Source organism: Pseudophryne corroboree, chromosome 3 (genome assembly GCF_028390025.1).
Source record: "Pseudophryne corroboree isolate aPseCor3 chromosome 3, aPseCor3.hap2, whole genome shotgun sequence".
Lineage (NCBI taxonomy): Eukaryota > Metazoa > Chordata > Amphibia > Anura > Myobatrachidae > Pseudophryne > Pseudophryne corroboree.
Window position 1 is genome coordinate 251857979 of NC_086446.1, and position 26191 is coordinate 251884169.

A 26191-nucleotide genomic window follows, 5' to 3' on the forward strand; every position below is an offset into this window, starting at 1 on the left:
GTTCAAAAACTTTGGGCGACAGCGGAAGCAGTCCACTGACCAGTAAATCCCTTCCTCTTGTAACCAAGCTCGCGCAAACCACACCACCAACTCCCTCAGTGTCAATTTCCTCCTTACCCAGGAAAGCCAATAGTCCTGCAGGCCATGTCACTGGCAAGTCTGACGAGTCCTCTCCTGCCTGGGATTCCTCCGATGCATCCTTGAGTGTAATGCCTACTGCTGCTGGCGCTGCTGTTGTTGCTGCTGGGAGTCGATTGTCATCCCAGAGGGGAAGTCGGAAGACCACTTGTACTACTTCCAGTAAGCAATTGACTGTCCAACAGTCCTTTGCGAGGAAGATGAAATATCACAGCAGTCATCCTGTTGCAAAGCGGATAACTGAGGCCTTGACAACTATGTTGGTGTTAGACGTGCGTCCGGTATCCGCCGTTAGTTCACAGGGAACTAGACAATTTCTTGAGGTAGTGTGCCCCCGTTACCAAATACCATCTAGGTTCCACTTCTCTAGGCAGGCGATACCGAGAATGTACACGGACGTCAGAAAAAGACTCACCAGTGTCCTAAAAAATGCAGTTGTACCCAATGTCCACTTAACCACGGACATGTGGACAAGTGGAGCAGGGCAGACTCAGGACTACATGACTGTGACAGCCCACTGGGTAGATGTATTGCCTCCCGCTGCAAGAACAGCAGCGGCGGCACCAGTAGCAGCATCTCGCAAACGCCAACTCGTTCCTAGGCAGGCTACGCTTTGTATCACCGCTTTCCAGAACACAGCTGAAAACCTCTTACGGCAACTGAGGAAGATCATCGCAGAATGGCTTACCCCAATTGGACTCTCCTGGGGATTTGTGGCATCGGACAACGCCAGCAATATTGTGCGTGCATTACATCTTGGCAAATTCCAGCACGTCCCATGTTTTGCACATACCTTGAATTTGGTGGTGCAGAATTATTTAAAAAAACGACAGGGGCGTGAAAGAGATGCTGTCGGTGGCCAGAAGAATTGCGGGCCACTTTCGGTGTGTAGGCACCGCGTACAGAAGACTGGAGCACCACCAAAAAAACCTGAACCTGCCCTGCCATCATCTGAAGCAAGAGGTGGTAACGAGGTGGAATTCAACCCTCTATATGCTTCAGAGGATGGAGGAGCAGCAAAAGGCCATTCAAGCCTATACATCTGCCCACGATATAGGCAAAGGAGGTGGAATGCACCAGTCTCAAGCGCAGTGGAGAATGATTTCAACGTTGTGCAAGGTTCTGCTGCCCTTTGAACTTGCCACACGTGAAGTCAGTTCAGACACTGCCAGCCTGAGTCAGGTCATTCCCCTCATCAGGCTTTTGCAGAAGAAGCTGGAGGCATTGAAGGAGGAGCTAAAACAGAGCGATTCCGCTAGGCATGTGGGACTTGTGGATGGAGCCCTTCATTCGCTTAACCAGGATTCACGTGTGGTCAATCTGTTGAAATCAGAGCACTACATTTTCGCCACCGTGCTCGATCCTAGATTTAAAACCTACGTTGGATCTCTCTTTCCGGCAGACACAAGTCTGCAGGGGTTCAAAGAACTGCTGGTGAGAAAATTGTCAAGTCAAGCGGAACGCGACCTGTCAACATCTCCTCCTTCACATTCTCCCGCAACTGGGGGTGCGAGGAAAAGGCTACGAATTCCGAGCCCACCCGCTGGCGGTGATGCAGGGCAGTCTGGAGCGACTGCTGATGCTGACATCTGGTCCGGACTGAAGGACCTGCCAATGATTACTGACATGTCATCTACTGTCACTACATATGATTCTCTCACCATTGAAAGAATGGTGGAGGATTATATGAGTGACCGCATCCAAGTAGGCACGTCAGACAGTCCGTACTTATACTGGCAGGGAAAAGAGGCAATTTGGAGGCCCTTGCACAAACTGGCTTTATTCTACCTAAGTTGCCCTCCCTCCAGTGTGTACTCCGAAAGAGTGTTTAGTGCCGCCGCTCACCTTGTCAGCAATCGGCGTACGAGGTTACTTCCTGAAAATGTGGAGAAGATGATGTTCATTAAAATTAATTATAATCAATTCCTCCATGGAGACATTCACCAGCAGCAATTGCCTCCAGAAAGTACACGGGGATCTGAGATGGTGGATTCCAGTGGGGACGAATTAATAATCTGTGAGGAGGGGGATGTACACAGTGAAAGGGGTGATGAATCGGACGATGATGATGAGGTGGACATCTTGCCTCTGTAGAGCCAGTTTGTGCAAGGAGAGATTGATTGCTTCTTTTTTGGTGGGGGCCCAAACCAACCAGTCATTTTAGTCACAGTCGTGTGGCAGACCCTGTCGCTGATATGATGGGTTGGTTAAAGTGTGCATGTCCTGTTTATAATACATAAGGGTGGGTGGGAGGGCCCAAGGACAATTCCATCTTGCACCTCTTTTTTCTTTCATTTTTCTTTGCGTCATGTGCTGTTTGGGGAGTATTTTTTGGAAGGGCCATCCTGCGTGACACTGCAGTGCCACTCCTAGATGGGCCAGGTGTTTGTGTCGGCCACTAGGGTCGCTTAGCTTACTCACACAGCTACCTCATTGCGCCTCGTTTTTTTCTTCTTTGCGTCATGTGCTGTTTGGGGAGTATTTTTTGGAAGGGCCATCCTGCCTGACACTGCAGTGCCACTCCTAGATGGGCCAAGTGTTTGTGTCGGCCACTTGGGTCGCTTAGCTTACTCACACAGCTACCTCATTGCGCCTCTTTTTTTTCTTCTTTGCGTCATGTGCTGTTTGGGGAGTATTTTTTGGAAGGGCCATCCTGCGTGACACTGCAGTGCCACTCCTAGATGTACCAGGTGTTTGTGTCGGCCACTAGGGTCGCTTAGCTTACTCACACAGCTACCTCATTGCGCCTTTTTTTTTCTTCTTTGCGTCATGTGCTGTTTGGGGAGTATTTTTTGGAAGGGCCATCCTGCCTGACACTGCAGTGCCACTCCTAGATGGGCCAGGTGTTTGTGTCGGCCACTTGGGTCGCTTAGCTTACTCACACAGCTACCTCATTGCGCCTCTTTTTTTTCTTCTTTGCGTCATGTGCTGTTTGGGGAGTATTTTTTGGAAGGGCCATCCTGCCTGACACTGCAGTGCCACTCCTAGATGGGCCAGGTGTTTGTGTCGGCCACTAGGGTCGCTTAGCTTACTCACACAGCTACCTCATTGCGCCTCTTTTTTTCTTTGCGTCATGTGTTGTTTGGGGAGTATTTTTTGGAAGGGCCATCCTGCCTGACACTGCAGTGCCACTCCTAGATGGGCCAGGTGTTTGTGTCGGCCACTTGGGTCGCTTAGCTTACTCACACTGCTACCTCATTGCGCCTCTTTTTTTTCTTCTTTGCGTCATGTGCTGTTTGGGGAGTATTTTTCGGAAGGGCCATCCTGCCTGACACTGCAGTGCCACTCCTAGATGGGCCAGGTGTTTGTGTCGGCCACTTGGGTCGCTTAGCTTAGCCATCCAGCGACCTCGGTGCAAATTTTAGGACTAAAAATAATATTGTGAGGTGTGAGGTGTTCAGAATAGACTGAAAATGAGTGGAAATTATGGTTACTGAGGTTAATAATACTATGGGATCAAAATGACCCCCAAATTCAATGATTTAAGCTGTTTTTTAGGGTTTTTTGAAAAAAAAAACACCCGAATCCAAAACACACCCGAATCCGACAAAAAAAATTCGGTGAGGTTTTGCCAAAACGCGTTCGAACCCAAAACACGGCCGCGAAACCGAACCCAAAACCAAAACACAAAACCGAAAAATTTCCGGTGCACATCCCTAGTCTACATCCTAACAAACATAAACTATTTGGCTAAACTGAGTAACTAACAGACTTACCGACTAGGGGCCTTATTTAATATGTATTGCATCAGCGATGCGATTGCATACGGAACTATTAATGCCCAGTGCGCATGCGCAGGAGCCATACTGCGTGTGCGCACAGTGAGATGTGATCACATCTCACTTATGCAAATGGCTCTGCCTGATTGACAGGCAGAGGCGTTTGCAGGGTGGCGACACAACGTTGCAAGGGCCTTGACTCGGTGTTACAGGGGTGTGCTGTTGGAAACATGGGAGAGATTGGGGCGGCCGCGTGACGTCACAGTAGACGCTGCAACCTAAAAAATGCCCGCTCTGCACCTGCCTTTGCAGCCAGGGAAGGCATCCACAATTCAGTGATATGATCGCACTTGAATTGTGATTGCATCGCTGCCAGGCATTTGCATGCTGGGCGGCCCCCAGCCTGTGATTGCAAGCAGTTGCAGTTTTGCTAAAATAGCAAAGCTGCCACTGAAGCTGAATAAGGTCCTAGGTGTAGTGTACTCATAGGCGTGCGCAGCACATTTTATTAGAGGGTGCACCGTTGGAGAGGTGTGTCTAGCACCGCCTTTTGGGCGTGTCTAGCACCATCTATTGACGGTCAACGCAATATAAAATATCCTCCCTTGTACCAATCATAATAAAGCAGATTCATTGTCAGATGTTGTGGTGTGCCCCAAACAAACACCCATGATGGCACTCATTGCAGTTACACTGCTCCTCCTCAGCCTGGTCTGGCTTCCACTTTCTTTCCCCTGCAAGCTGCAGCAGCTTACTTACAAGTCAGTCACTCACTGACACTGACAGTCGCAGACTAGTATTGCTGCTGCTGAAATGTTGCTGCCGACCGCCTGCCAGTATTGAATTTGTCTTCCAAAGAGGAACGCTGGCTGCATGCTGATCCTCATCAGTGGCTGGCATTGGCATAGCATTGAAGGAGAGAGGTGGGCGTGTGGCGGGTGTGACGAGTGGGCGTGCGAGCAGCATGACATAATCACGTCACATCACGCTGTTTTTGTACATGGAGGTGGAGCCGGGAGTTTGAAAGCCGGTGGCAGTGGCACCTTTCATTAACCCAGGCGTCCGGTCAGTAATGCAGTCCTGACAGGGTGCAGCGCAAAGGGGACGCTGCATCAGGGGATCGCTGCATCAGGCATGTGAGATCAGGGTTCCAGACATTAGGGGGTGCCTGTGCGCACCAGGCACCCCCCCCTGCGCACACCTATGAATGTACTACCAAGGCACACTACAGTACAATCCAGTTCAACACAGGGCAAAAGGTTTCAAATGCAAAAAACTTTCAAATGAGGAACAGCAGTATCAATGCAAAAACACACTAATCTGCTTTTAATGAGGACATGACTAGGAGATGCTCTTTAGCTTGAACTCATAAAGTGACTGAGTTACAAAAAAGCATGCACACTAACTAAGGGCCTAATTCAAAGTTGATTGCAAAACAATATTTTCCTCTAATGGGCAAAACCATGTGCACTATAGGGGGGCAGATATAACATATGCAGAGAGAGTTAGATTTGCATACCTCCCAACTTTCAACTTGCCATAAGCGGGACACACGCGCGGCGAAGCTGCGCGCGCTCCCGAAAAAGGGGGGTGGCTTAAGAAAAGGGAGTGTGGCTTCGCGGGAGGACCCGCGATCGCGAGCCATGCCCCGTTTTCGTCACTGAGGGGGCATGCCCAGCGCTCTGTGAGCCACTGGCATGCCCCCTCACCCTCTGACTCCAGTGAATAGACGCTGTGCGGATGCGCACAGCATCTATTCACTGCTCCTCTGCTAAACAGGGCAGCGAGAGACAGAGCCTCCCAACTGCCCTCCCCACCGCGGGACACTGCGGCCCGCGGGTGGGACAGTGGGACAGTCCTCAAAAAACGGGACTGTCCCGCGAAAATCGGGACAGTTGGGAGGTATGGATTTAGGTGGGTTATGTTGTTTCTGTGAAGGGTGTCAGGAATCTGTATTTTGCATCATGTCAGTTACCACTGCTCTGATATGATGGTCTCTGGAGGTCACATCGTCAGCCTGGCAGCATGTTCCATGATTGCCTGCAATGTGCAGAGACTTTCTCCAGTGTGTACCTCTCTTGCCATACAGCGTGTACCCCGATCTATTCTCACCATCTCCGGAGTATGGGTGCCGCCATGACACCTGCAGTCAGCTGACTTGGTGCTATCCACTCCTGAGCACTGGAGCGCTCACATGACTTGATTCTCCAATCCCTGCTGACCAGGGAATATATAGAGTCAGGGGCATTTTAAGAGAGGAGGGGACCCGCGTGCAGCCTCCTCCTCTCCGGTAGCAGTATACTCTGGCATAATGCTAGAGTCTACTGCGCATGCGCAGGTCTCCGTGAATATAGCACCACCTTTAATGCGCATCGCACTCATAAATGGCCGCATCGGCCATTTTCCGAGTGACCTGTGACTGCACAGTAGGGCTCTCCGTCGCAGGACTCCGGAGGGGTAAGTATATTCTATGGGTGCAGTGTGTGCGGTGTGGGCACCCTTGGGCCCAGGGGCCCGTGTGAACTACACACACTGCACACATTATAGAAACGCCTATGGCCAGAGTTCCTGCTCAGTATCATGGGATTGAACAACGCGTCACTTCCTGTGAGCAAGTACAGTGACCATATTATCTCTTTTACCTGGGACGCTCATGTATTACACAGGTTCTGTGGCTGATTAAAACCAACTGAAATGTAGGCTTGAAGTCAGCCAGCCACAGAACCTGTGTAATCCATGAGCGTCTCAGGTAAACGGGATAATATGGTCATTCTAATGAACAAGCGGCTCCAGTCTCCTGTCTTCAGAGATCCCCTGTGTCTTAGCTCCATGGAACTACAGGCACCAGCCATCCAGTTTGGTGCAGTTCCATCTGCATTCAGCTCCAGTATTCACTAGTAGTCTCCAGAGACTTCCCTGTGTCAGCACTCTGTGGAACTACAGGCACCAGCTATCCAGTTTGCTTGCAGCTCTATCTGCATTCTGCTCCAGCATTCACTAGCAGTCTGAGACTCTCTCCAGGTGCTGCATTACCTCTCTCACCTGCTCGTTAGCTGACTGCAGCAGCATTGTGCTATTCTGCCTGCACTAGGAATCCTGGTCTATTTCTCAGCTGTCTCCTGCTAAACCAACCCCAGTTCCATTACTGCCTGTGTAGTTCTTTTCCAATTCACCATCGGCTCCCAGACGACCATCGTTTGGTCAAACTTGCCTACCTGACCCTCTCCATGAGGGAGAAAATGCTCTGTTCCTGGTCTTTCCTGGTAATGTATGATTGCCATCACCTGTGCTGAAACACCTTTCTTATCAATTAACTAGCTCACCACAATCATTCATTACCAGGAAAGTCCAGGAACAGAGCATTTTCTCCCTCATAGAGAGGGTCAGGTAGGCAAGTATGCGTTTGGTCCAATTCACCATCGACTCCCAGGCCAACCATCAACTGTCTCACTTCACCATCGGTTTCCAGGCCGGTCATCATCTGCTCCTGTTCACCATCGGTTCCCAGGATAATTATCATCTGGTCCAAGTAATCATCGGTTCCAAGTCTCCATCTTTTTCTAGGCTGATTATCGGTTTTTCCAAGTCTCCATCGGTTTCCAAGCCGATCATCAGTTGCTCCCAGTTACCATATGTTCGCAGTCCGAGTTATTTCTGAGTGACTTTTCATTCCAGAGACTCTATCAGCTTCCACGCTGAATCATAAATTTTCATTTAGATTGATCTTGTTATCTATATTTTCTGTGTGCATTCAATAAAATAGGATTTTAATTACCTACCGGTAAATCCTTTTCTCGTAATCCGCAGAGGATGCTGGGGTCCATTTAGTACCATGGGGTATAGATGGGTCCTTTGGGAGCCACTGGCACTTTAAGAGTTTAAGAGTGTGGGCTGGCTCCTCCCTCTATGCCCCTCCTACCAGACTCAGTCTAAAAACTGCCCGAGGAGACAGACATACTTTGAGAGAAGGAAATACACAGATAGTGGAGAGATTCACACCAGCTCACACATAACAAAAAGCAAAGCCAAGCAAACCAACTTGGAACAATTCAGCAATGGCTGAAACAACAATACTGAACAAAGTAACAATGCAGGAATATGAAGCACTGGGCGGGCGCCCAGCATCCTCTATGGACTACGAGAAAAGGATTTACCGGTAGGTAATTAAAATTCTATTTTCTCTTACATTCTAGAGGATGCTGGGGTCCATTTAGTACTATGGGGATGTACCAAAGCTCCCAGTACGGGAGGGAGAGTGCTGAGGTTCCTGCAGAACAGATTGACCAAATTTTAGGTCCTCAGAGGCGAAAGTATCGAACTTGTAGAACTTAGCAACGTGTTCGACCCAGACCAAGTAGCTACTCGGCAAAGCTGTAAAGCCGAGACACCCCGGGCAGCCGCCCAGGAAGAACCCATTTTACAAGTAGAGTGGGCCTTAACAGATTTTGGACATGGCAAGCCTGCCATAGAATAAGCATGCTGGATAGTAAACCTGATCCAATGAGAAATCGTCTGCTTAGAAGCAGGACACCCAACCTTGTTGGGATTATAAAGGACGAACAAAGCATCCGATTTCCTGTGATGAGAGGTTCTCTTCACATAAATCTTCAAAGCCCTCACCACATCCAAGAACTTTGAGGTAATTGAGGAGTCATTAGCCACTGGCACCACAATAGGTTGGTTAATATGAAAAGCTGACACAACCTTTGGAAGAAACTGCTGACGCGTTCTGAGCTCAGCCCTATCTTCATGGAAAATCAAATAGGGGCTCTTGCATGACAATGCCCCTAATTCTGACACACGTCTAGCAGATGCCAATGCCAACAGTGTGGCCGCCTTCCAAGTAAGAAACTTGACGTCCACCTACTGCAAAGGCTCGAACCAATCCGATTGCAGGAACTGCAGCACCACATTAAGATCCCATGGTGCCGTGGGAGGCACAAAGGGTGGATGGATGCGCAGAACCCCTTTCAAGAATGTATGAACATCAGGAAGGGCAGCCAATTGTTTCTGGAAGAAAATGGACAAGGCTGAAATCTGGACTTTTATGAAGCCCAAGCGTAAGCCCACATCCACACCTGCCTGCTGAAAGAGGAGAAACTGTCCCAGTTGAAACGCCACTGTTCTTGGATTCACACCAAGACACATATTTTTTCCAAATTCGATGGTAATGTTTAGACGTAACTCCCTTCCTAGCCTGAAGTAAGGTAGGAATGACCTTCTTCGGAATGCCCTTCCGAGCTAAGTTCTTGTGTTCAACCTCCATGCCGTCAAACGTAGCTGCGGTAAGTCTTGATAAGTGAATGGCCCTTGTTGAAGAAGGTCCTCGTGAAGAGGAAGAGGCCTCGGATTCTCCAAGATCCACGTACGAAGCCCTCCTTGGCCAGTCTGGATCAAAGAGGATCGCCTGAACTATTGTTCTTTTTATTACTTTGAGAATCCTTGGGATGAGTGGAAGTGGAGGGAACCCATACACTGACTGGAACACCCACGGAGTTACCAGTGTGTCCACCGCCACTGCCTGCGGCTTTCTCGACCTGGAACAGTACCTGTGAAGCTTCTTGTTGAGGCGAGAGGCCATCATGTCTACCTGAGGTACGCCCCAACGGCTTGTCACATCTGTGAATACCTCTGGGTGGAGGCCCCATTCTCCTGGATGGAGATCATGTCTGCTGAGGAAGTACGCTTCCCAGTTGTCCACTCCCGAAATGAAGATTACTGATAGCGCCACCGCATGCTTTTCTGCCCAGAGGAGGATTCTTGTTACCTCTGACATTGCCGCTCCGCTCTTCGTTCTGCCCTGTCGGTTTATGTAGGCCAATATCGTTACATTGTCCGACTGAACCTGAATTGCCTGATTTTGCAGAAGATGTGCCGCTTGTAGAAGGCCGTTGTATATGGCCCTTAGTTCCAGAATGTTTATCGGAAGTATGGCTTCCAGACTTGACCACCTTCCTTGGAAGTTTTACCCTTGGGTGACCGCTCCCCAACCTCTGAGACTTGCATCCGTGGTTAGAAGGATTCAATTCTGAATCCCGAACCTGCAGCCCTCGAGTAGGTGAGAAGTTTGCAGCCACCAGTGGACCAAAATTCTGGCTTTCGGTGACAGGTGTATCAGCTGGGGCATGTGAAGATGTGATCCTGATCATTTATCTAAGATATCCAGTTGGAAGGACCTTGCATGGAATCTTCCGTACGGAAGGGCCTCGTAGGAGGCTACCATCTTCCCCAGAAGGTGAATGCACTGATGAACCGATACCCGGGCTAGCTTGAGGACATCCCGTACCATTGATTGGATCACCAACGCTTTCTCTACTGGTAGAAACACCCTCTGCACTTCTGTGCTGAGTATCATCCCCAGGATGGGCAGTCTCCTTGTTGGTTCCAAATGTGACTTTGGAAGGTTCAGGATCCACCCATGATTCTGGAGTAGTTGAGTTGTGAGAGCAATACTCTGCAACAATCTCTCCCTTGAAAATGCTTTTATCAGGAGATCATCCAGATATGGAATTACATTCACTCCTTGCCTGCGGAGGAGTAGCATCATTTCTGCCATGACCTTGGAGAACACTTTTGGTGCTGTGGAAAGGCCAAACGGCAGTGCCTGGAACTGATAGTGACAATCCAGAAGCGCAAATCTGAGATAAGCCTGGTGAGGCGGCCAGATCGGAATGTGAAGGTACGCATCCTTGATATCCAGGGATACTAGAAATTCCCCCTCCTCCAGAACGGAGATCACCGCTCTCAGAGACTCCATCTTGAATTTGAATTCCCTTAAGTAGGGGTTCAATGACTTTAGGTTTAGATTCAGCCTTACCGAACCATCCGGTTTTGGCACCACAAACAGGTTTGAGTAATAACCCTTGTGGTGTAGATGAGGTGGAACTGGGACAATAACATCTGTTTTTACCAATTTTTGAATGGCTTCCTGTAGGATAGCACTTTCTGTCAGCGAAACTGGTAAGCCTGATTTGAAGAATCTGTGAGGTGGGAGATCCTGAAACTCCAGTCTGTAGCCCTGGGTAACAATGTCTGTCACCCAGGGGTCCAGGCCTGATCATGCCCAGATGTGACTGAAATTTTTTAGTCTCGCTCCCACCTGCCCGATCTCCAGGCTGGGAGGTCCACTGTCATGCTGAAGATTTAGAGGAAACAGAACCTGATTACTGTTCCTGAGAACCTGTTGGTGCAGGTTTTTTGGATTTTCCCTGACCACCCCTAAAGAAGGTGGAAGGGGATTTGAATTTTTTACATTTTGCGGTCTGAAAGGACTGCAGTGTGGACGTAGGATAAGATTTCCTACTCGGTGGAGCTGCTGAGGGGAGAAAGGTTGACTTACCCGCAGTTGCCATGGAAATCCACGCATCCAATGCATCCCCAAACAAAGGCTGACCTGTGAAGGGTAGGTTCTCCACACTTTTCTTGGATTCTGCATCCGCAGTCCATTGGCGTAGGCAGAATCCTCTGCGTGCTGATACCGCCATGGAAGTAGCCCTTGCATTCAGCATTCCAAGGTCTTTTATGGCCTCCACCATGAACCCAGCAGAATCCTGTATGTGACGCAAAAACAATTCAATGTCAAACCTAGCCATAGTATCTAAGTCCTGTAGTAATGTGCCTGACCACTTTACTATGGCTTTAGAAATTCATGCACAAGCAATAGTGGGCATTAAAGCCATGCCTGTAGCAGTGTATGGAGATTTGAGCGTAGTCTCAATCTTGTGGTCAGCTGGCTCCTTTAGGGTGATTAGACCAGGGACAGGTAAAACCAACTTTTTAGACAACCTAGATACAGAAGCGTCTACTATAGGTGGGTTTTCCCATTTCTTTCTATCCTCTTCAGGGAAAGGAAAAGCAATGAGAATTCTTTTAGGGATCTGGAATTTTTTCTCTGGGTTTTCCCAGGATTTTTCAAATAAAGAGTTCAGCTCTTTAGAAGCAGGGATGGTGAGGGAGGATTTCTTATTTTCCATAAAATAAGATTCCTCTTCCGGCTCAGGTACCTTCTAAGTAATATGCAAAACATCCCTAATGGCTTCAATCATCAACTGCACCCCCTTAGCAAGGGATGCATTCGCCTTGCATATCCCTATCACCGTCCCCTGTATCAGAGTTGGTATCAGTGTCAACTTGCATTATTTGGGCAAGTGTACGTTTTTTAGGGTATGTAGGTGGGGTATTTGAGGAAGTAGGATCTGAATGCTGCAAACCCTGTACAGACTTTCTCAAAAACTACGTATCTTTCTCATTATGTGAGATCCTTGATGAAATCTGTGCTACTGTATCATTCCCTTTAAAGAATCCACCCATGGGGGTTTGGATTCGACAGGTTGGAAAAGCACATTGCAGTCCTGAGTACATGGGATAGACTCTTCAGGAGACGATACACACTCTGCAGCACAGGATACAGAGCCCTTAGACATGGTAATGTGGATATATACACATAAACACACACATACAGGAAAATGTCAGACACAGTTTCCCCCAGTGTACCTTCAGAGAGTCACAGAGTATAAGGAGCCAGCCCCACAGTGCCACAGTGAGCAGTTATTATGATAACAGCCCGGCGCAGACTAAATAACCTTAATAGGTTAAATAGTACTAACTACACTCTCCCCCCTGTCTATAACCCTGGTAACTGTAACTGGTAACCAGTAACTGGAGTTATGTGGAGGGTCAGCGCTCCCTGTCAGCGTGTCTCAGCGTTCTGCAGGGAGAAAATGGCATTGGTGAATGCTGGATCCGCTCTGAGGAGAAGCTCCGCCCCCTGAAATGGTGCGTGGCTTCCCGCACTTTATGTTTATAATGGCCTGAGGTTTTTAATGCTAACAGCGGGATTAGCCCCTGTTAGCTACATTACCAATGTCAGGGTGATCGCGCTGGCCCAGGATGCCCCTCAGCCGCGTCTACAGTAACCTGTTGCTGAGCCTTCATAGAGCGCAGCCTGACAGAGCTGCGCTCCCATCCTTGTGTCGCCATTCCTGCCGGTGACCCGCTAACCGGGACGCCGGCGCTGAACTCACCACTCTTCTTTCTTCTGGCTCTGTTAGGGGGTGGGGCCGTGCTGCGGGAGCAAGCGGTCTTCTCCTGGGCTTGCGATCAGCACCTTCAGGAGTTCAGTGTCCTCTCAGCGGAGATAGAGAACCATTAGCTTCAAGAGTTGGTTCCTACTCCCCACTAAGTCCCACGAAGCAGGTGTAACACTAATTAGGGGTTAAACATTTATATGTGAACAGAAATAGGTAAAAGTGAGGTAACTTTATATGTATAATTTATATATTTACACTTTATATTGTTCTCTCTGTTGTAATACAAGGTAGACAATGTAAAAAGGAAAAATAATTAATGTATGTACCCCAGTCATAAGTATTTTTATTGATATGTATTCATATACATGCTAAAATATATTATATGTGTAAACCTATTAATGTACACATTGGTGGACAGTGACTGACAGAAAATTTTAAGCAAATCCTTCTGCTCCTAGCTGTCAATCATCCAGTGGGTTGATTGCCAGTGGGTGGGTCATCACCTCAGGAGGGGTCATCTGACCTCTTGGAGAGGGAGAGATATAAGAGCTGTCATTCACAGCTGACAGCAGTCTCCTGATCCCTCCCTACAGGGCTCACACCTCCCCCTGTGTGCCAAGCAGTGGAGCTGTAACATCTTGCTGTAAACTTTTTGCTGGGCACAGGGGGAGGGGGAGTGATGCCAGAGAGGGAGCTGGGAACACAGCTGGAGCTGTGATGTCCCTATTATAAAATGGAGCTCATTGGCGGTTATGCCTGCTCACTGGCCGCCCCACTGGAGATCACAGCAGCCGGGGATCTGTGACATCTGGTGATGGCAGTGGTGTAAGTAGGCAAAGCCAACATCGCAAGTGGGCAGTTTCAGAGCCAGCAGTCAGCTTCCGGAGTGTGCAGCCTGCAATCCTGGTCAGCTACTGTGACATGTCAAACAGTGTCCCGGCATCAGCATCAGTGGTGGGGTGGCAGAGGTGGAGCTCAGGGCTGTTGGTGCAGGACTATGGAGGTGAGAGAAATACTCCCTGAACACACACACAGCCTGTGGTGGAGCTGGCCAGCAGCAAGCTCAGGGTGTAGGAGCAGCTGGAAGCAGAGCAGCAGATTGATTGGCAGCTAAGGGGCGGATCCAGGAGGCAGTGTTCCCAGTGACAGACATTCAGGAGGCTGCAGCAGAAATAGAGCTTCCCAGCTCCAGTCAGCAGAGCAAGGAGTCAGGGGAGTAATACTGGTGAATGGCACCCCTCACTATCTTGTAACTGCTGCCCAGCTTATTATTTTCAAAACAGTGCAGCTCACAGCAAAGAGGCTCAGTTGTGGGTGGGAGATGAAGAAGCCTTTAATATACAGTCATGGGCCTTCAGCCACATTATATGGGTTAGGAGTCCCAGGTTGTAGCCAATGTGGTATATAACTGACTGTCTACATTTAGCTTGTAAAAAGGGTTTGTCAGTTCCGCACTAGTCGTGTGATGTATGGCCACACCTAAATATCAATAAATCTGATAAATCTGAAAATACCAATATACACAGTGCTTTTTTATTTAACCTGTAAACAGCACTATTACTTATTGGTGGTGCTCCCAAAATACTTTTGTAGATTAACTACATATATGGAAAGAAAGGAAAGACAAAAGAAATCCTTTTTGGGAGCACTCTTTTTGAAATTTTAGTCAATATTAATTCATATTATACAGTGAGATGATGTGAAAATGAATGATTTAAAACTTAACATTTATTCTGTTCCTTAAAAAAATGACCTATACGGTCTTCTGTTCCTACCAATATAGACCAGTTATGGTCCACAATATTTAATATCTCTATCTAAATTCCTTATATAAGAAGATAGAAAGGTGAAAATATAGGTTAAAATAGTAAAAGTGAGCAGCATAGAGTTGCTCCACCAGTGTTGTTCAATAGAGGATATACGTGATCATCTTGGTGATATCCACAGTGCCTGGTATTCCTGAGTGGTCCCCCTTCACAGTACTAGCCAGGTCTATCCTATCAGCTTCCGAGATTGAAGATCGGGCTACTTTCAGGATAGTACGACCTTGAATAGTGAAGATGATATGTGAAGGAAGAAAGAACCCACTTCTGCTGTCTGTACTCTGCCTGTTATATGTCCCTAGAAAATTAGCCCCAGGCTTTTCCAGATGAGAGAGTGTTGGAAAGGAGAACCAAAAGCTGTCTTTGAATGTTGGCAAGTTGACTGTAGAATTTTTCTTCCCCTTCGGATGGGGGATGGAAAAAAGAAGAAAGAAAGAAACACTTCTGTTTTCTGTTGTGACAGTAAAATGTACGCTGAAGAGGGCAGAACCCTGGCCAGCACTACTGTCAACCAGATGAGAGAGTGATGAAAAGATAAGAAAAGTAAAGAAAAAGTAAGAAGTATAACATATAACACATGTGCAGTGTTAATTGCTAGATGGTATATAAAGCAAAAATTATTTAAATGCTTGCTAACATTCACACACCGATTGGTTCAATTGTATTTCCTGGGTATTTGCCATTCGGCAGTTAGCTTATTCTGTTAAATAATCAAAACAGGAAAAGCAGCATCTGTGTGGATAGGCAGAGTAAATTTCAAAAATATGAATGGTGGATTATATGTAAAGGAAGAAGAGGAAGAGAAAGATGGAAGTCTCCCCAGCCACATCGATATCCATCCAGGCGGAAGAAGTAAATAACCCCACCTCATCAACAACTAAACTCAAAATTATAAATTTGTCCTCCCATATTCTGACTCCCGATCAGATCTCTGTTCTAGAAAAGGGTCTCTCATTTTCACCGACCTCTGCATTTGATCCATTCAAATGGGAAACCAATTTGAGACTTTTTGGTCGTAAATTGTTACTAACTAAATACTTCAGTCAGAGAAAGGGTGAAACAACAACTACATCTATTGATGAACTATCACAACAAGAGATAGAGGCCATCAGGACCCTGGAAGAATTGGCTGACGAACAAGTAGATCCTATCGGAGATCAAGATTCTCAATACAAACGACCTATATGCAAAAAGAAATCCAAATTTTTTCCAAGAGACCACATATGTCCAGAAATTCAAGTTTTCCTTAATCTGGTCTCTCGGGACTTTGATAAACTATATCGAAAACAAAAATATCATCGGCAAATCGGAAACTTGACTCATTCACAGAAACATGCTCTGAAACAAATTCGAAGTTGGGATGATATTTTAATTAAACCCTCAGATAAGGGTGGAAATATCGTCATCTGGCCGATTACCCTTTATTTGAGGGAAGCCAATCGTCAACTAAATGACACTTCCTGTTATAAAATCACATTGTTTGATCCTACTCAAAATTTTCTTACAAAATATAAAAGAATAATTGAGAGACCACAACAACTGGGAATCATCACGAAAGGAGAATGGGAATATCTAACCACGCTACATCCTCGAACACCAACCTTTTACTTACTGCCTAAAGTACATAAAAATGTTAAAAATCCACCTGGAAGGCCCATTATATCAGGAAATGGGGGCCTATTGGAGAAAGCGAGTTGCTTTCTGGATGTACACCTCAGACATCATGTCCTGACTCTTCCGTCATACATCAAGGACACTACTGATGTATTAAAAAAGGTCCATGATGTACATTTGGAGGAGTCATACTTATTGGTGAGCCTCGATGTTGAGGCATTGTACACCTCCATAAGACACGATCTGGGGGTTATGGCAGTTAAATATTTCCTATCAGTAGAAGGAATAGGTGAATTTCAGGAATTTTTGTTGGAATTATTGGAGTTTGTATTACATCATAACTACTTCCTGTTCAATAAATCTTTTTCATTGCTACATATGTTGCAAATTGCATGTGCATAAAAACCCGGTTCAGGAGTGCTCACACTGCTGATTAGCACTTAAAAATTGTTAGAATCTCTACAGACCTATTTCATGAATTGATTAATGAATCATTTCAATCAACTAACCTTGTGCTCTCTGATTAATATCGCTAGTAATAAGGTGAATCATGAATACAATTTAGGATATATGCACAAAAATATTCTCACACCGGTTAACAATGTTTAAAGTGTCAAAACTTGTATAGATTTATATTTGATTTTTCAGAATACAAATTAATTTTGGAATATAACTATTTCTGATAGCATATCCCTTTGCTATATTGTGTCATGCATCAAGCTCAAAAAGGCACCTATGCAGATGTGGATATTGTTTTGTGGAAATTGACATATATTTATTATTTCTGATCAATGAACTAACTTTGCATACCAGGTTTTTGAGGATGTATCTGCAATATTGTTGTATTATTATGTGAGAGAATAGAACTGGTACAAATACATTTTAGGTGCAAAATTAGCAGATTTATAGATACTCTTACTCTCTCTTTAATTATTAAATTGGGTTACTACTAATTGTTGAATGAACAACATCTCAGTTAGAAACAATCTAATCAACTATTTGTGATGATGCACCTATTGTTATACTATGCAATCTAACAAAATCAAGCATTTATGTATATGTGAACATTCTGTTGTGGAAATTGACACAGACTAATTGTAGTTGATTAAATGTATTTATTCTGCAGACTAAAATGTTTATAGTGGACACTTTGTTGTGGAAACTACACATATCAATTGCACTGAAGTAATGAACTAGGTCTGCAGATCTGATATATGTGGAAGATATTTCATTGTGGAATCAACACAGACCCACTATAATTGATTAATGAATCTAGTCCTACAGACTAAAATGCCTGTGGATGTTTGTTTTGTTTGCAACATTGTTTATATATTTTTTGTGAGAGATCAGAGTCTTACAAATGATACACCATATATATATATGTATGAATAGTACCTGCTCTCTTTTGCAACATTGTCTTACTCTTTGTGAGAGATCAGAGTTTTTACATATAATCCACCATTCATATTTTTGAAATTTACTCTGCCTATCCACACAGATGCTGCTTTTCCTGTGTTGATTATTTAACAGAATAAGCTAACTGCCGAATGGCAAATACCCAGGAAATATAATTGAACCAATCGGTGTGTGAATGTTAGCAAGCATTTAATTAATTTTTGCTTTATATACCATCTAGCAATTAACACTGCACATGTGTTATATGTTATACTTCTTACTTTTTCTTTACTTTTCTTATCTTTTCATCACTCTCTCATCTGGTTGACAGTAGTGCTGGCCAGGGTTCTGCCCTCTTCAGCGTACATTTTACTGTCACAACAGAAAACAGAAGTGTTTCTTTCTTTCTTCTTTTTTCCATCCCCCATCCGAAGGGGAAGAAAAATTCTACAGTCAACTTGCCAACATTCAAAGACAGCTTTTGGTTCTCCTTTCCAACACTCTCTCATCAGGAAAAGCCTGGGGCTAATTTTCTAGGGACATATAACAGGCAGAGTACAGACAGCAGAAGTGGGTTCTTTCTTCCTTCACATATCATCTTCACTATTCAAGGTCGTACTATCCTGAAAGTAGCCCGATCTTCAATCTCGGAAGCTCATAGGATAGACCTGGCTAGTACTGTGAAGGGGGACCACTCAGGAATACCAGGCACTGTGGATATCACCAAGATGATCACGTATATCCTCTATTGAACAACACTGGTGGAGCAACTCTATGCTGCTCACTTTTACTATTTTAACCTATATTTTCACCTTTCTATCTTCTTATATAAGGAATTTAGATAGAGATATTAAATATTGTGGACCATAACTGGTCTATATTGGTAGGAACAGAAGACCGTATAGGTCATTTTTTTAAGGAACAGAATAAATGTTAAGTTTTAAATCATTCATTTTCACATCATCTCACTGTATAATATGAATTAATATTGACTAAAATTTCAAAAAGAGTGCTCCCAAAAAGGATTTCTTTTGTCTTTCCTTTCTTTCCATATATGTCTACATTTAGCAGCAGCTCCTCGGATCTTAACATAACAGAGGCATGCTATTGGAAACTCCTCCGATAGGGAGAGACATTAAACACTATGTACACTGCTCAAAAAAATAAAGGGAACACTAAAATAACACATCCTAGATCTGAATGAATGAAATATTCTTATTAAATACTTTGTACTTTACATAGTTGAATGTGCTGACAACAAAATCACACAAAAAATTATCATTGGAAATCAAATTTATTAACCCATGGGGGGTCACCCTCAAAATTAAAGTGGAAAAACACACTACAGGCTGATCCAACTTTGATGTAATGTCCATAAAACAAGTCAAAATGAGGCTCAGTAGTGTCTGTGGCCTCCTCGTGCCTGTATGACCTCCCTACAATGCCTGGGCATGCTTCTGATGAGGTGGCGGATGGGCTCCTGAGGGATCTCCTCCCAGACCTGGACTAAAGTATCCGCCAACTCCTGGACAGTCTGTGGTGCAACGTGGCATTGGTGGATGGAGCGAGACATGATGTCCCAGATATGCTCAATTGGATTCAGGTCTGGGGAACGGGCGGGCCAGTCCATAAAATCAATGCCTTTGTCTTGCAGGAACTGCTGACACACTCCAGCCACATGAGGTCTAGCATTGTCATGCATTAGGAGGAACCCAGGGCCAACCGCACCAGCATATGGTCTCAAAAGGGGTCTGAGGATCTCATCTTGGTAGCTAATGGCAGTCAGGCTACCTCTGGCGAGCACTTGGAGGGCTGTGCGGCCTCCCAAAGAAATGCCACCCCACACCATTACTGACCCACTGCCAAACCGATCATGCTGGAGGATGTTGCAGGCAGCAGGTTCTCCTTGGCGTCTCCAGACTCTGTCACGTCTGTCACATGTGCTCAGTGAGAACCTGCTTTCATCTGTGAAGAGCACAGGGCGCCAGTGGCGAATTTGCCAATCTTGGTATTCTCTGGCAAATGCCAAACATCCTGCACGGTGTTGGGCTGTAAGCACAACCGCCACCTGTGGGCGTCGGGACCTCATACCACCCTCATGGAGTCTGTTTCTAATCGTTTGAGTAGACACATGCACATTTGTGGCTTGCTGGAGGTCATTTTGCAGGGCACTGGCAGTGCTCCTCCTGTTCCTCCTTGCACAAAGGCGGAGGTAGCGGTCCTGCTGCTGGGTTGTTGCCATCCTACGGCCTCCTCCACGTCTCTTGATGTACTGGCCTGACTCCTGGTAGCACCTCCATGCTCTGGACACTACGCTGACAGACACAGCAAATCTTCTTGCCACAGCTCGCATTGATGTGCCATCCTGGATGAGCTGCACTACCTGAGCCACTTGTGTGGGTTGTAGGGAGGTCATACAGGCACGTGGAGGCCACACACACTACTGAACCTCATTTTGACTTGTTTTAAGGACATTACATCAAAGTTGGATCAGCCTGTAGTGTGTTTTTCCACTTTAATTTTGAGGGTGACTCCAAATCCAGACCTCCATGCGTTAGTAAATTTGATTTCCATTGATAATTTTTGTGTGATTTTGTTGTCAGCACATTCAGCTATGTAAAGAACAAAGTATTTAATAAGAATATTTCATTCATTCAGAACTAGGATGTGTTATTTTAGTGTTCCCTTTATTTTTTTGAGCAGTGTATATCCAGAGGAGAGGAGCTAAGTTACCGTGACTTCATTTCCTTTCTGCTGAGAGACTGTGTAAGGATAAAAAGTCTATATTAAATAGTATGTTATTGTAACAACCCTGGAACATTTTCTAGTAACCCTAGATACGGGAAAGATACATATTTCTTCAGCTAAAGTTGTATGACAATTGGTCATGAGCCACATCTATAATGGATTTACAAAAAAAAAAGGGCCCCAACAAGTGCACTAAAGTTACCCAGGTTTAATTGCAACATTATATCTTCAGAGGTTCATTGTGTTGTAATATAAGTTTTATACCTATAGAAGTACATTCTACTATATACTGAATACATAACAAATATGAATAGTAAGCAGTTTATGATTTACTCAGAATACATCAAACCATTATAAATATCTGTATGTCATGTTAATGTGATTCTCACATGAACGTGTTAGAGGTTACTGAGAAAAGGTCAGCGAAAGTGGCCAGTGGAAAATAAACACAACTACTGTATTGGTTTCTTTAACTGTGTACAAAATTCTTATTGCACCATTACATTCCAATGGTACCATTTACACGTGGGTTTTCCCAAGTAGTCCCATAAATACTTCCCAATACTTGGGTGGAGGCACATTGACAGTATTGTAGGTAGCCCATATACCCCTGGGATTAAAGGGGGAAGGGGGGGGGGGGGGGAGTTACAAAGGAAAGCTGTTGCCAGCAGCTTTCCTGTACCTAACAACTCTTAGAAAAATAATAAAACTAGAAAAACTCCTAGGAGCTCCCCTAGCTGTGACTGGCTCCTCCGGGCAAATTTTCTAAACTGAATCTGGTAGGAGGAGCATAAAGGGAGGAGCCAGCCCACACTATTATACTCTTAAAGTGCCAGTGGCTCCCAAAGGACCCGTCTATACCCAATGGTACTAAATGGACCCCAGCATCCTCTAGGACGTAAGGGAAATATAATTTGCGTCCAGGCGCAGGAACTTACTCCAGTCTCCTCGTTTCCTCCATCGCACCACCACTGAACCACTAGTGCCCCCTCTGGGAACAGACACAAACACAGACCTGGCATAGGGTAAATACTGGCTGCTTTAGTTTTACACTGCAATTTAGATTTCAGTTTGAACACACCCCACCCAAATCTAACTATCTCTGCACATGTTATATCTGTCCCCCCTAGAGTGCACATGGGTTTGCCCATTAGAGGAAAATGTTGTTTTGCAATCAACCTTGAATTAGGCCCTAAGTGTACAAGGGAAAATTAGGAAATTTTGTGTTTTTTGTAGGAACAGGATGCCACCCAGTCTCTCTGAGGTCTAGTGGATCTCACTGGTGGTCCAGCGGTAGTTGGTAGCCACCATGTCATATTACCAAGTGCAATGAGCTTGCTCTTCTTGGTAAGAGTAGCAGACCAAAATGCCCATTCTAACAAGTGTGGACCTGATATAGAGTTAGGTGATTAAGGCCATAGTTTTGGATCCAAGCTGGGCTTCAATTTTTTTTTTAGATATTTTAATTTGTTTTATTTTTTGGTGGTATTTTAAATATAAAATAACGAATTTGGTTCAGACTGAGACTCACTATTAACAAAATGCATATATATACAGTATGTATTTTTTTTAGATTTGTGTAAATGTTTAACTGTATAAAATGTGAATAGAATTCGTATGGTCAGTAGTAAAAGCATATATAAGAGTTAAAATAATAGAAGTGGTGATAAAAGGAATACTTTTACAACAATTGTCTCTCGGTGCTAATTGTGCCTTATTAAATAAACTCAGAAAGAAAATGCGTTTATAATCATCAGCTGCTGAGTGTTATTATGCTTGTGTAGGCATATAACAAACCGGGTCTCCAAACACGCTGGAGAACCAATTAACCAAATACTAAAAGACACTCTGCGCTAATTAATATTAACAGGCTTGAAAAATTAGAATGAATTCACGTGTATATAAAAAAGAAAACAATTTATTCAATAGATTGATCCTATGGACCTAAAAATAGATACACACATGTACTTAATATTAAAAAACTGTATATACTGTATGCACAAATAACCACATATGTGACCTAATCAGAACTTTTTTCTATATAGCCGGCTATATGGTGGAAATCCGTTTATGGGAGGATCAGATATTAAATATAGACTAAGTCCACAGTCTCTTGTGTATAAATTATCCTCATCACTGGTGTGTTTATAGATGACCAATTGTATTTCGTTTGTCAATTAGAAGAGACCATACATTGGAATAAAAAGTTCATCACTTGATAATGTTAAAAATTCTCAACAAAACTGCTTGTAATTGATGCGGGCTCCAAATAGCTTAAATGGATTAGCTGCAATGTGCTCACCCTCCGTCTCAATTCATAAGACGAGTCCAGCAGGACACTCACTGTGTGCGCCGTGGGGATGCGGCTAGGAGGCTCCGGACGTCTCCGACCTCCAGCGTGTATTGTGCCGCTGCAGTCCCGAGAGATCTCACTGGTAGATTACGGCTAGTGTCCGGCGCTTGCACAGTGATAAACAGGGATATCCAAGGTAGATGGTAATGTCATCGGTTACTTAACTAACGCGTTTCGCTCATTCCTGGAGCTTCCTCAAAGAGTGGAAGCTCCAGGAATGAGCGAAACGCATTAGAGAAGTAACCGATGACATTACCATCTACCTTGATATCCCTGTGAGCACATTGCAGCTAATCCATTTAAGCCAATTCCACACCGAAGAGGCGGCTTTTTTGGTATTTTGCCCAGGCATGACAACGGGCTTATTCATCCCATGGACAACAGGTGTCTCCCCTGGTGCCTTATTTAAACAAACCACATCACCATCAGAATCCTCCTCATCAACTTCCTCCTCAGCACCAGCAACACCCATATCCTCATCCTGTTGTACTTTAACAGTGACATCTTAAATTTGAATATCAGAAACTGGACTGTGGGTGCTCCCTTCAGCACTTGAAGAGGGCGTGCAAATTATGGAAGGAGCCACCTCTTCCCGTCCAGTGTTAGGATGGTCAGACATAGCAAACGCGGACACACTTGGACTCTCCTTGGGGATTTGTGATACCATCTTAGAACGCACAGTTGTGCTTTTGCCAGCTTAACTCTTTTAATTTTTCTAGCAGGAGTATGAGGGCTTCCATCATCATGTGAAGCTGAACCACTTGTCATGAAAATAGGCCAGGGCCTTAGCCGTTCCTTGCCACTCCGTGTCATAAATGGCATATTGGCAAGTTTATGTTTCTCCTTAGACCATTTACATTGATTTTTTTTCGGTCATTTTACTGAACTTTTGCTTTTTGGATTTGACATGCTCTCTACTATGACATTGTGCATCGGCCTTGGCAGATGTCGTTGATGGCATTTCATCATCTATTTCATGACTAGTGGCAGCAGCTTCAGCACTAGAGGAAGTGGTTCTTGATCTTTCCCTATTTTATACTCCAAATTTTTGTTCTCCATTATTTTTCTGGACTTATATAACAATGTGTGGAACAGGAGAGCATACCTCTACACTACACAGGGCAAACCATGTGAAAATTATTAGGATTAAATATTAATAACCCCTTTATTTGGAGTAAATAATATACAGCACAGGACAGCACCACTGAACTTATATGGCAGCACCACTGGACTGGACTTATACGGCAGTAACACTGGAATTATATGGCAGTATTATTGGAATTATACAGCAGTAACACTGGAATTATAATGCAGGATCACTGGAACTATACAGCCGTATCACTGGAATTATACGCCAGTACCACTCAAATTATACGCCAGTACCACTGGAATTATACGGCATTATCACTGGATTTATACGGCAATACCACTGTACATATACGGCAGTATCACTGGACTGGATTTATATGCCAGTACTGCTGGAATTATACGACAGTACCACTGGAATTATACAGCAGGATCACTGGAATTATACGGCAGTACCACTTGACATATACGGCTGTATCACTGGACATATACGGCTGTATCACTGGACATATACGGCAGTATCACTGGACATATACGGCAGTACCACTGGACATATACAGCAGCTCAGGGACACCACCACTGGACTGATGCAGGATAACACAGTGCCATTGCAATGGACTGGACTTATACAGCAGCACTGGACATATGGCAGCAGAGAACACCACCATTGGGACTGGACTGATGCAGCACAAGACACTACCACTGTACTGATGCAGGACAACACAGCACCACTGGACTGGACTTATACAGCAGCACTGGACATATGGCAGCAGAGGATACAACCACTGTGACTGGACTGATGCAGCGCAAGATACTACCACTGAACTGATGCAGGACACTGAGGATGGAGACACGTCCTCTCTCTACACTCTCCAATGCCGGAGTGAAAATGGCGGCGACACGCTGCTCCTTATATGGAATCCAAACCCCACGAGAATCCGACAGCGGGATGATGAAATTTGCCTCGTTCTGGTTTCCTAGTCAGGCAGGAAAACCCGAGCCAGTTTCGGATCCGGGCTCGGGTAGTGAAGTTTGGTTCTCTGAGAACCGAACCCGCTCATCTCTATTTAGAACTACATATGGCAAATAAATATATATTTTTTTATTAATTTAAACTTTTTTCTCTCAAGTGCATAGAGAGTAGTCGATTTGATCCACCTCTTTTTTAGTATATTAGTCCATGGTATTTCATAATATCCTGATTTATAAATTTTATACGTATACAAAAGATTGATGTTTATACGATTATTTTTGATGTTTTATACTGTTGTTATTATTATTTGTCCTTTTTACCTATAGAAGTATAAAATAAATAATGAAACTATTATATGGCCTCAAGTGACTTCACTCAATTTAAAGCCTGGTAATTGACATTAGCGCAGAGTGACACTTGTTAATCTCTGGTTACTTGTTTACATTAAAACTGCCTCTTTTGTTAGTACAGCTTCTGAATATCTCGATTTCTGGCCCAAGTGTTTAGTCCTATATATGGACCCAAGAATGCACAAACCAGCCTTTGTAAATATATACAAATAGTACTTAGGTGGTGTTAGACAGGGGTTGATCAGTCTCCTAGTTTTTATATAATGGAGACTCCAAGTCAACAAATAGCATTTAAAATGTGTCTCTCAAGTGAGTAATTCATCAAAATAAGTGTTTTATAAGTACGTGGTACTTAAAATTTAGTTTTGTGTTGTATCCTAGAGACACAGAATATTAAAACATCTCCCTAATTCTCTTAATCTGGGGATGGAAAACCCCTTTACAGAAAATAAATACAATAAAATGAATACTATACACAAGTAATGAAAGGTGAGTGAGGACTCTAGTATGTTATTTCAGGCTGGAACTTTTAATAACATATCTTGCAGCAGTGTTCTATATGGCAGGAATCCAGTAATATTAAAATCAGCCACCACACCCTTCTTCAGGCTGGTTCTTGACACTGTAGGGAGATTCCAAAACAATTTGTCCAGCTTTTCTTATCTTGCGTACCTCCCATTACACACATTATACATTACTGTTTTTTATCCATGACCTTGATTAATCATTTAGGTACATCTGTGCATTCATACCATGGTACAGGCACCAAAAAAACCTACTGTGCTCATCAAATGTGTCTATGTGAATGCTCAGTAATCTGGAAAAGTCATTCATAACACTATGGGCAATGAAAAGGTGATTTGAGACGTAAGAGGAAAAAGAAACAAGGGACCTGATGCAGAGTGAATTTTCACTGCTCATGCCCTTTAAATACAGCCAACCTGCATTCAACTCTGCATCAGC